Consider the following 12,068-nt stretch of genomic DNA (forward strand, 5'->3'; position numbering starts at 1 on the left):
TCCGGAACATGGGTTAAAATACTACACAGAGATGTGAGTCTAAAAACACAATAGTTATAATGGATACAAAATATCAAAGTAAAAAGAAAAGGTATGTGGGACACAAAATACAAGTAAATGAAAATAAATAATAAAATGGCAGACTATAATTCAACTGTTAATAATTACAATAAATGTAAATGATCTAAAAGAAAAGAATGGGGTCTTTCACAATAGATCAGGAAATATAAACTAGCTAACTACATGGGATTAAAAAGTAATCACTCCAGAGAAAGTAAATTCAGTTAAACATAGAGGGTTTTTAAAGGTATCTTAAACAGGAATACATCAAAAGAGAGTTGAAGTGGCTATAAAATTGAGAAAGTAAGTTTACAACAAAACAAATTAGCAAGACAACAAATGTCTTTTACAGTCAACTCAAAAGGAAGGTCACTTATCATAAGTAGTCAGCCTTCTAGGAACACAGGGCAACCTCAATGCTAAGGCACACACCTGGCAGCAAGGAATCAAAATACCTGGGATACTTATCCCCAAAGAAACTGAGACAGACATTATGTGAGAGACAGGTAAATCCACAGTAATATTTAGAAAGTTTTGTTTTCTTCTCTCATAATCCAGTAACATCATCTCTAGTCCCATCTATGCTCAACACCAACTGCACTAGACATCTGGGGAAGAAATAACATCCGGTAATCACAATTTTTCCAAAAGTAAAAGAGTAAGAAACATCCACCAGTCTATTTTTAAGAAACAATCACTATTTTAGACTAAAATTAGACAAACAAGTAACAGAAAAGCAAGACTCAGACCACAAAAGCAAAATACACCTTTTGAAAATGCACAAAACATCTTCAACAAAATATTAATGAGTCAACCGCCAATATCTAAAAATAATACTAACAAACATGAGGGTTTCATTTTAATACTGCAAAACTGATTAATTTCTCTGATATCCATCAAAGCAAACTGCTGAATTTATCATGTATAGAAGATCACATGATTTTATCAACTGGTGCATGGACAGCATTTGAGAAAGTTCAACAACTAATCGTAAAATAGCAAATTATATTCTCAGGAGCAAAATTAGAAAGTAATGACATAATCTAATTGGCACATGGAAAAGATGCTATACCTTACCTACGAGTAGAAGAGTATATGGCAAGTTGCAGGTAATGAACTTGAAAGTAAGAAAAAAAAACAAAAGTCATTTGTCTTATAAAATAAGAGACAGTCTCCCCTCAGCAACATGGTTAGCTCAGGTGAAAATTTCAAAGCACCCATGAAAAATCTGTAAAGAGTGACTTTTGCATATCAAAACATACAGAACATAAAACATGTAGCAATTGGTCACCTATACATTACTATCCGGGAATGATGTAACTACAATTAATTTTAAAACATTTACAATGCATTAAAATAATTATTTAGTAATCTGAAAAAAATCATAGGGAAGATTTTTCCATTGATAACTGTAAAACATTGCTAAGAAAATAAGGACAAACAGATCTGCAGTGCCCGTGGATGGGATTTACTGTTGATAATGTATTCATTAACTTCATACTGAGCTAAAGAGTCAAGACAATCCTAACCAGAAGGCTCTCTACAGAACCCAGTGAGGAGCTGATCATCAAATGCATAGAAAATACAAAAGCCAAGAGCATTTCTGGAAAAAAAAAAGTACCATACAGGATGACAGGATGCAAAGCATGTGACTTCCATAATACTCAATAATGCTGAACACATCCAGGCTGTGTGGTTGGAGGTTAAGCATTCATAGAAAACAGAGCAAACGGTACAGAAACAGATGTATGTATATGCATATTTAACTTACAAAATATAAAAATCTAACAACGAATAGGAACAATCTTTTGAACAATTGGACATCTCTGTAGGAAATGGGGACAGGGAGAAGAAGGGATCTCAAGTGTTCCACGCAGAGGCATGGAAGAAGAAACATGGTGTATAAGCACTAATGGAAAAATTTGAAGCCACAAAATAGAACTGTTATATCATTTTTGCAGGAAGATGAATGAGATTGTAAAAACATTGTATTAAATGAAGTAAGTTTATTTAGGAAAAAATGTAACATTTGCCCTCATTTGTGAATCCTAAAAGTTCTATAGATATTCAGATAAACAGACATATGTACAAGTTGTGACTTGAACCGGAACACAAACCTGAGTATAAACACTAAAGTGTAACACTTTCAAGAAAAAAAAAATGTCTGCAATTTGGGTTTTTAACTAATTTTTATATAGGACATAAACTGCATGTATAGTTTAAATGATACACTGTACTTCATTAAAAGTGGAAACTTTTAGCTTTTTGGAAGATACCATTAAGATAGTTAAAATTTACACAATAAGAGAAAATATTTTCAAAGATATCTCTAATAAAAGACTTGACTTCAAATTATATTAAGAAGCTTGAATAAAACCAAAGATACGTATGAAAAAGCATAACATTTGAATGAACAATTTTCCAAAAACAAACATATAGAATATAAAAAAAGAAATCCATAGACAATATCCCAACATCAGTAGTCCTTACAGAAATACAAACCAAAATTCAACAGATTATTACTAGAATTGTCAAAAATAAAAAAATAACAGGTTTTAAAAAGACTGACAAGGTAAAATAAATTTTAAAACAGTTTGACACAGTGTGACCCAGCCTGAAATTCCCCACTGGTGATCGGAAGGTTAGGGTCTGTTGGAACCTCTCTGAAAGCTTCCCTCAGGGAAAGGCACTCGCTACTCTATGCCCTTAAGAGATGAAAACAAATTCCCTCACCATTTCAGCATGTGCAAAACCACTTTATTTATTTTAAACAAGTATGGGTAACAAACAGACAAATGTGAACTGTAGTAATTCACACTGTGGAATAGTAGCCAGCGATGCAAAATCCTGAGCCAATATACAAAGCACGTGGTATGAGGCCTCTTGACTCACTTTCATTTTTTAATAAAGCATATTTTGTTTATTATTTGTGTGTGTGTGTGTGTGTGTGTGTGTGTGTCAGGGACAGGGGTGCACATGTCACATGTGGAGGTCAGAAGACAATCCCACGGGGGTCCTGATGCAGGCTCCAGGAATGGATCTCAGCCGGAAGTGTGTTCCACCTGCTGCACCATCACTCTGGTCTCTCAGTTCATAGTCTTCTCATCGCGTGTTAACAAAAAAGAGAATCTCTGCTTCTGCTTGAGTTCACAGGGAAGAGCAGCTCAGACAGTCTCAGCCCACACACCTACAGTCTGAAGCCTCCCTCACTCCACATGGGGGTTGAAAGGAAATTATCCTCAAGACTGTGACATTTTGTCAAAACATAAGACATAAAGTAGTAGAAAGATCCTGCAAGCAAAGCTGGACTGGGAGGAGTGTAGAAGATAAAAAAGATACTGACAAAAAAAAGTAAAATGGAAAGAGAAGCTAAGAGGAGAAACAGAAGAAAGAGAAGAAAGGAACAGTGTAGCAGCTGGTGTTCTCTTGCTGATTGTGTTACCCCAAAAAACCCCTTTCCAGTGTCCTGCACGCAGGCTAAATTAGAAAGTCTGCCCCCAGCTGGATTTGATTGGCATTAAAGAATTGCCATACAGCCAATGGCTGGACAAAGGAGAATCACCATGACCCGGGAGAGAAGGAACAGATTTAGAGCTTCAGAGGGGAGATCATCGGAAATGTAGGAGTAATGAGAAAGCGGTCCCGGAAGAGCTTCCCAGAAAGGTCTTGGGCAGCAAAACCCAACGGGCTTCACAGAAGGTAACAGGGCAGCAAAGTTAAAAGCAGATTTAGAAGGTGTTGCGCCAGAGGGAAGGGCATCCTAGCCATAGGAAGCTTAGAAGCACCCAGCCACTGAGGTAGTAAGGCATGTTAAAAATAATCTAGTGTGTGTGTGTGTGTGTGTGTGTGTGTGGCTTTCATTTGAGAATCCAAAAATAGTTCCTGGGCAGATGCAGCAGGAGTGTGACCACTCACTACAACCGAGCAGAATGTTATATTCAGTGGAGAGAGATTGCTGGCTTCCCTTGCAGCACAGACTCATGTTCCAGCAGTGGAACATAAGGCCAAAATGGTTACATTTGATAGGGAGACATTGCTCACTTCCCTTGTAGCACAGATACCTGTTTGGAAGACTTGGGGGACAGCAGGTTTCAACCAACATTCTTTTTGTTCAACACATACTATGAATGATCCACAGAACCCAACTAAAACTCTAGGAAATAAAAGCAAGTCTTGAAACATAGCTCTAGAGGAGCATGGCAGAAAGAAGCCCCTTCATTCCAGGGCCAGACACAGCCTCCTAACATGCCCGTTAACAGTGTCTCATAATATAACTTCTGCCTGCCCACCTCAGAGCTGCTGAGGGTCAAGTCCACCTTGTCAGGCAGTATACGAATGTCAGCCTCACCTGTTATTGTCATAAGCAACCATGTCAGGTCAGGGTTGACCTGTCCCTGTCATTCAACATTGGAATCAGTCCTCACAGTGGAAAATAGTGATACTTAGAATCAATCAATAGGAAAATGTACAGAAAACAAACAAACAAACAAAATAAAAACGGAGCTGGGAATGTGGATAAGGTTAGAATGCACACATAGCTTTCTGTGTCGTCTGAATTACAGGCTTATCAATTGCACCAGTCTCTGGACACCATGAGGGATTGGTTCAAACACTCATCCTGCCACCCAGGCCTTTATTTTTAACTGCCAACAGTCAGGCATGGTGAGCACTGGCTGCTTTTGCCAGCACATTTCAGTACTTAATGTTCATCGGACTAGAACGAAGCATCCTCGCGGAGCCAGCTGCTCTGCTGGCTCCTGGCCTTGTTTGCGGCTGCTATTAAAGGATAAGTCTATGCTTAGCATTAGAAGAGTGTCTCTCTCCTGAAGGGCTAAAGGCCAGCACATTCTTAGTAATATTCTGAGATTGGCATTGCGTCAGCAGCTCCCTCTCTGCATCCTGTAGACTTACCTCCAGATATACTGAGAATAGAATCATTAATACTTCCATCTTCAACTGAACGTTTTTGTGGGACTCGTCCTCTGTTACCACCAAAACTAATTTTTCTAAGAGCATGCATCGCCTTTATCTTAAAGAAAATTTATTGAGTGCAAATCTCAAGACACAAAATGGTTCAAAATCCTGAATCATCATCTAACTCAAGCTGCTAGGGCTTAGCTGCTATCATTAGAATCTTCTTTTGGGTAAACACATAGCTGGCAGATGAAAAGCTCAGGCAGGCTTCACAGATGTGTGGCTTAGGGACTGAATAAGGTATGCTAGCATCTTAAAGGGTTGGCATGGACCCAGGTTCAGCATTAGCTCAAGCCGTGCCTGTTCACACACACCATCTAATCCTCCAGAAGGAAGGAATGGCCCAAGAGGGCTGTCACCATGCCAGAGGAGGATCTGTCTGTCTCCAGCTTTGCACTCCTGGCCAAGGGCTAAGCCTGAGAATGAGAACAGAAAGGCAACGCTGGTGCTGTCCAATCCTCGGGTCGCCCTCATCCTTCCTGGCTTAGGACCACAACAGGAAGCAAAGGATTCTTAGGAGACATTGCCCATGTTTATCAACCCTGTGATAGAAATAGGTGAAAAGTTCTTCGTTTTCAATGCAAGTCAACAAAAGGCAAAGGATTTCCCCCATAAGCAGCTACCTAATTCAGAGTCGACTTGGCCAGTGTCCTTCTAAATTATTCATTTCTTTGTGTTCATGAAGGTCTGATTACGTGATGGGCACCATCCTTGGGTCACAGAATTTTCATGCCTGGGTCAAAGGACGATTTTGGTTAAAGAATCCTTTTTGAAGGGTCATTAAAGTAAACTGCAAATATAATTTCTGGGTCTGCCTCTTCATGGAAGCCGTGCAGTGCTTCCATGCTCATCCCACAGCTGCCCCAGTGGACTGTCACAGTCACCCACATGAAAGCTGACTGCCCCGCCCAGGTCTCACTAACTGCCCGCTCATGGCATCTCCCTTGTCACCATTCCGGAACTTCCTGGCTGTTCGGCTGTGGGAGCTATGCATACTTCAGTACTTCTGTTTGGAAAGTGCTGCAGAACAGCCCATGGCGTGTTCCTCCACTGCCAAATGTGAGATCCTTTGTGAGGCTTTCCCAAATGTCCTCCACATAAAGCCGTAGCTCTTGCCACATGTCACATGCCCAGCACGTCTGCCTGATCTCCTTGCTGCCTTCATGGATTCAAGCTTTTTGCCTTGCATTGGCTTCTGTGATGCTTGCCTCTATCCCTCACTCTAGGACTGGAGACCCAATCTCCACAGATTCTGCTTCCTACTTCCTTATTTATATTTGCAGCAGTATCTGGCATGACATTTGCCACCTGAACATGGGATAATGTGTACAAATACACCTAATGTGTCTGACGTACAGTAGGCACCAATTATTACTCAGAATTGATGAGGCTGAAAGCATCCAAGTTGGTGGGTTTTGATAGAGATCTAAGTTGCTGAAAAAAGAATCCTGTGTAAATTTTGCAGAATTTCTGTAATACAGTTTTCTTAACAATGAAAGTCAAACGGCACCCTACTTTCACTGGTGAGGTGAATATTTCTGGCTCTCATTGATTGTACAAACAAAACGTGCCTCAAGATATCCTCAACACATGTATGTTCCTTTCCTTTCCTCCTGGGTGTCCTGGATGCCTTTCCAGGACAAAGCCATCGAGGTGACTAGCAACTATCTGCCAATGTTTCAGGCTCACTTGTTAACTCACTGCCTTTCTTCTTTCTTTTTTTTTTTTTTTTTTTTTTTTTTTTTTTTTGGTTTTTCGAGACAGGGTTTCTCTGTGTAGCCCTGGCTGTCCTGGCACTCACTTTGTAGACCAGGCTGGCCTCGAACTCAGAAATCTGCCTGCCTCTGCCTCCCGAGTGCTGGGACTAAAGGCGTGCGCCACCACGCCCGGCTTCTTCTTTCTTTATCTCAACATCTAATTCTGTTTTGCTTTGTTTTGATTACAATCATCCTGACGCCTATAGAAGATATGCTATTTTAACTCACAAACTCAGTTGTGAAAAAAAAAATACACAGCTTTATTTTCTATACCTCATCTTCAACTTAAAGCACCATTTTTCTGATGGAAGATTAATGGCTTATCTGTTGAGTGTTGGTGTGTTAGATACTATTCTGAGAACATGAACCCTTTAAGTCTTAGAAACATCCCACAGGATAGATGCATAGTCAGGACAGATAGAAGAGAGTGGGGTTCAGAGAGGTGAAATGTCTTTACCAAGACCATGCTGTAGGCAGTATCAGAGCTAGAGACCAGAGGCAACATGGGTACAGGTCCCCTCAAGACAGCCTGACTGCAGCTCTCAAAGCTGTTAGAATAACACATGTCTCAACTTCCCCCTGTTCTCTGGCCATCTCCCCATTACAAGGCACGCCTTATTCACAGGGCACACTAATGTTCCTTCTGTCCTGTCATCGTGGTCATAGCATTCTGACCTTGAAGGAACTACCAAATACCAAAGTAGCAATGTCAGACAGAGTGACAAGCAGAGAGGTGGGGACTGCTCCAAAAATGGTACAGGAGCAGGTCTCCACACTCTGGACTTCACATCCTTCTCAATAGGATGGAATTATTAATAATCTCTGTATTCATAATTTCTAGAGCTAAGACCTTTCAAGCTCCAAGATGCTATTATTCCAAATGAAAAGTGACCATATCTAGTAACACAGTAATTAACGCACAATTTTGCTAATAGTTGTTTAGAACAAATGGCAAACCCTGACTTGATTGACAGGATTATTTTAGCACAGGGAAGTCAGGGCCTGATGTCACTGATTCGTGCCTCTTTTCTGCTCCAAGAAGGAAAAGGTAGAGTCTGGCTTTCTCGCTACAGATCACACAACAATTTGTCCCAAAGAAAGCTGGCTGCAGGACTGGAGGTGAACCGTGTCTTCTTCATTCCCAGAGCCTAAATGAGAATGACGGCTGAGTCCCCCAGGCTTCCTAATTGTGAGGGACCATACAGCGACCTAAAACAAGACTGGCAGCTATCATTGAAGAGGAGGTACCTGAAATATAATCCTGGTCTATAAAAGTGTTTCTCCAACTATAGCAAAAAAACTAATCTTTAGATACATGTTATTTATTTATCTATTTAGTTTGTGTGTATATGTGCTTGTCTACATGATTTTATGTTCACCACATGTGTGCAGGAACCTCTGAAGGCCAGAAGAGGGTGCTTAATCACCAATCACTGGAGCTGCATGCAGTTGTGAGCTGCCATGTGGGCTGTTAGGACCAAGCCCAGATCCTCAACAAGAGCAGTAAATGCTCCTAACCCCTGAGACGTCTCTCCAGCCCTAAACAACTTCTTTAAAGTGTATATACATTGTATATCAGCAGATTACGGAATTTAAAATTTATATATTTAAGGTACAATAAAGTGGACATCAAGGAAAATACATTTAAAAAGACACACAAAATCAACATATATAAAATTGCAATTTCAATAAACTTAAATCAAAATAAAAGTGAAGACAACAACAACGTGGAAGTTATGTAAATAGTGCATCAAAGCTGAGGACTCAACAGAACAGAATGGAGACTTGCTGAGTGTGCACACAACTTTCCTCGTTCGCTATCACAAAAGCAAAGCACTGTGAGGAAGCACCGATCCGCAGCACTGGGTTGTCTTGCACACTCTGAGGAGCACCACGAATGTCAGCCACTAAGCTTGCTCTAGTTGTTAACCTGCTAGGGTTGGCGATGATGCTATTCATAGGAGTAGCATACTCCAATGACTGTTTCATTAACACATAATACACAAGTCAGTCTCTCTACACGTAATTCAATTTCCATCTGATATAAGGTAAGTGATGCTAAATTTTCAAATTTGTTCTTTAATCCCCATCAGTCAATAATTATAAAAATATCTCATGTAACACTGTACCTCAATTTACATGATATTTCAAGTGTTGGAGGAGTTGTGGGATATACTGCTTTTTAGTGGGCATCTTGTAACAGAGAAATTGTAGACACACTTCAAGCCCATCAGGGATGGATGATATGTCTTGTGGATGTATAATGCCAAGACCATCTAGCACTTCACCAATAACTTTGCTATCATTGAACAATCTACAGAAATTGATTTTCCAAGCTCCTCTCAATTTTGGCTATTATCAAAAGATATTTTACATTCTTTTTGCATCTATGTATCTAGATAACTGAATGCATCGAAGGTGTGTGTGTGTGTGTGTGTGTGTGTGTGTGTGCCTGTGCGTGTGTGTAAGCCTATACTGTCCAGTCCATAGCCTTTCAAACACTGAGATAACACTGATTTATCTGACAGAAAATCCAAGTCTCTGCTCTGGCTTGGTTTGTGTATTCCCAGGGATTCTTGTATTGGAGGCTTGTCCCTGCAGTGGCAGTGTTAAGTCTATGGCTCATAGTTAGGGCATTGGTGGACCTCTCCTGGTTCCTCATCTAGTTCACATGAAACTGGGTTGTCAGACAAAAAGCAAACCTGAACACAGAACCCCTCTTTACCCTGCTGTCTTATCTTTCTTTCCCTCCTGCATGTGCACCAGCCATGATGACATCTACTATAGGACTACACCACAGACCAAGCAAATGAGGCCACCCGACATCAGGCTTTTGGCCCCCATGTCTGGGACCTAAACGGAGCATTTTTCTTTGCACATAATCCAGCCTGAGCCATTCTGTTGCAATGAAAATGGACAAACATGGCTTCTTCCCCACTTCAAATATTCTAAACAGAGCATGTCTTCTATAATCATAACTCAGCACACAGAACATGCCTATGAGTAGTTCCATACCCTTAATAGTGTCACATAATGAAGACAGCAGTGTAGGACGCTGCACATAAGCTCAACATAACTTACAATTTTTACCATGTTATTGAGCAAACTATTTCCTTGACTCACACTTTTCTCCAAACAAGAACTCCTCTGTGGAGGAGTGCGTTTCCATCACTCTGACAAGCACCATTCCACACTGCTTTCCTAAGCTTGCAGGTGCACCATTAGAGGATAAACTAATATAAGCTAAGCCAATATAAGCTAAGCTACACAGTGTAGTGGCAGCCAGTGATCAAATGCAGAGAATCACAGCAGTGTATATGTGCAGTGGGAATTTCTATGTATTTACACGTTAGTTCATTACAAGCAATTTGTAAACGGGTGTCATTTGGGGGAGCCTTTGTCTACCAGAACACAGGGGAGTCAGCTTTTGCTCATCTCTCCAGCCTCTCACCTTATAGAACCTCCCCAGCTTGTCCATCCTCCCGTGTATACACCTCTCACTCTCACCTTCTTCATGCCCTCCACCTCACATACTTCCATGTGTTCACTTTACAAGCATGTGTTTGATATATGTTCTCTTCTTGAGTATATTCTAAGAATACAGACCAGGTTCCCATTTGCTTATCAACAGATTCCCAATGCCACAAACATTAAAGGTGTCAGGATTCACTGAACTTTTCTTTGTTTACAGAGTCAGCCACAAAAAGGGCTTACATCTTTACTTAAAAAATACAAAGTAATATTTTCAGACCCATTGAATGGGAAAGGTGGAAAATGCTTCCTTCCTTTGATCAAACAGCCAGGCTCATTTTTATAGAGTCTTTAGATCCTGGGCTTTTATTCGGAAGAGAAATAAAGGGATAAAGGGAAAGTGGAGAGAGATAGGGTGAGAAAGCAGAGAGAGACGAAGGAGACCAAGTTGAACCCAGAGTACAAGCGTGAGGTTTTCTACACTGACCACTGGCCATGTCTACAGTGGTCTTCTGCTTGTCTTTGCAGGTTTCTTCTCAGTTCATTCTGACCTGATAAACTTGCATCCCTGAGGGGCATTTTCTCTCACCCCCTCCCTCTCCCTCCTCTCTCCCAGCATGGTGTGTTGACTCATTCAGTTCTTCATGCCTGTTCCACTGGGTGCCTATTTCTGTTGTGGCCCACACCACATCCGTGCTACCACGTTGTTTCATCCTCTGTTTCCCCTCTACCTAGATCATTCCTTCCACAAAGGTGGAAACACATTATTCTTGTTCCCACTACCATAGCAAAATACTGTATATTGTAACCACAAAAACATCAGAAATGTGTTGCTTACAGTTTGAGAAGATTGAAATTCTAAGACCAGAAATGAGTAAGTTTGGCATCAGATGGGGACTTACTCTCTATGAAGGGTACCTCCAAAGTTTGATTACCTAAGGGGAGAGAGCGATGATCTTCTGTAATGCAACTCATCTCACTTTCCAATCTAACCATGTCCTATACGTCCTACAAGTTCCTGTTATCATACTGAGTATTAGATATCAATGTAGTCATTAGGAGGGCACACTTTCCAGACACAGCAGCTGGTATAGATTCAGTGGGTGTTTGCTAGGACGATGAATGAGCGAGGATGGGGGCAGTGAACGGAGGATGGAGACAGGCTAAAAAGGGATGACTATGTGGGGCGATGACTGGAAATGAGGCCAGCTTGTAAAAGAAGTCCAAAGAAAAGACAGGAAAATGGAGAATGTAAAGAGCAATGTTGAAGAGAAATGTAGCCTCTACAACCTTGCCCCGGGCACTTAGAGATCACAGGAGCATCACTGCCGAGTAGCATCTACATCCTGGCCTGAGTGGGTGTCATCTCAAGGCAAAAGGTGATCACGTGATATTTCTGCATTGATCCAGTTAAAATGAGCAAGGGCAAGCCACAGAAATTAAAGGAAATCCTAGCAGAGCAGATTTGTAGGTATCTTAGCATTGCTTTGCAATAGTTTATTTTTATTTGTATAAGCGGTTTATAGTCACAATAATGGGTGACACCGAATGTTTCTTCAGAAAAATATAAATGTAGTTTGTCCTAAATCTCCACTATAAACTATCCCATGATGCTCAAACCCTGAAGGCAGGGTCTGGAGCTCTTCTTAACTCTGTTTCCCTGACATGTATGCCTCTTTATTTTCTGTGGTTCACACTTTAAAATCTCATTTACCAGGCCCCCCCCAAAATCTGAGGCTACCACCGCCATCACCAGACGCAGCCTTCCTTCCCCCTTGAGATTCACAGCTTTGAGGAATCACTCCA

Source organism: Mus caroli, chromosome 15 (assembly GCF_900094665.2).
Source record: "Mus caroli chromosome 15, CAROLI_EIJ_v1.1, whole genome shotgun sequence".
Classification (NCBI taxonomy): domain Eukaryota; kingdom Metazoa; phylum Chordata; class Mammalia; order Rodentia; family Muridae; genus Mus; species Mus caroli.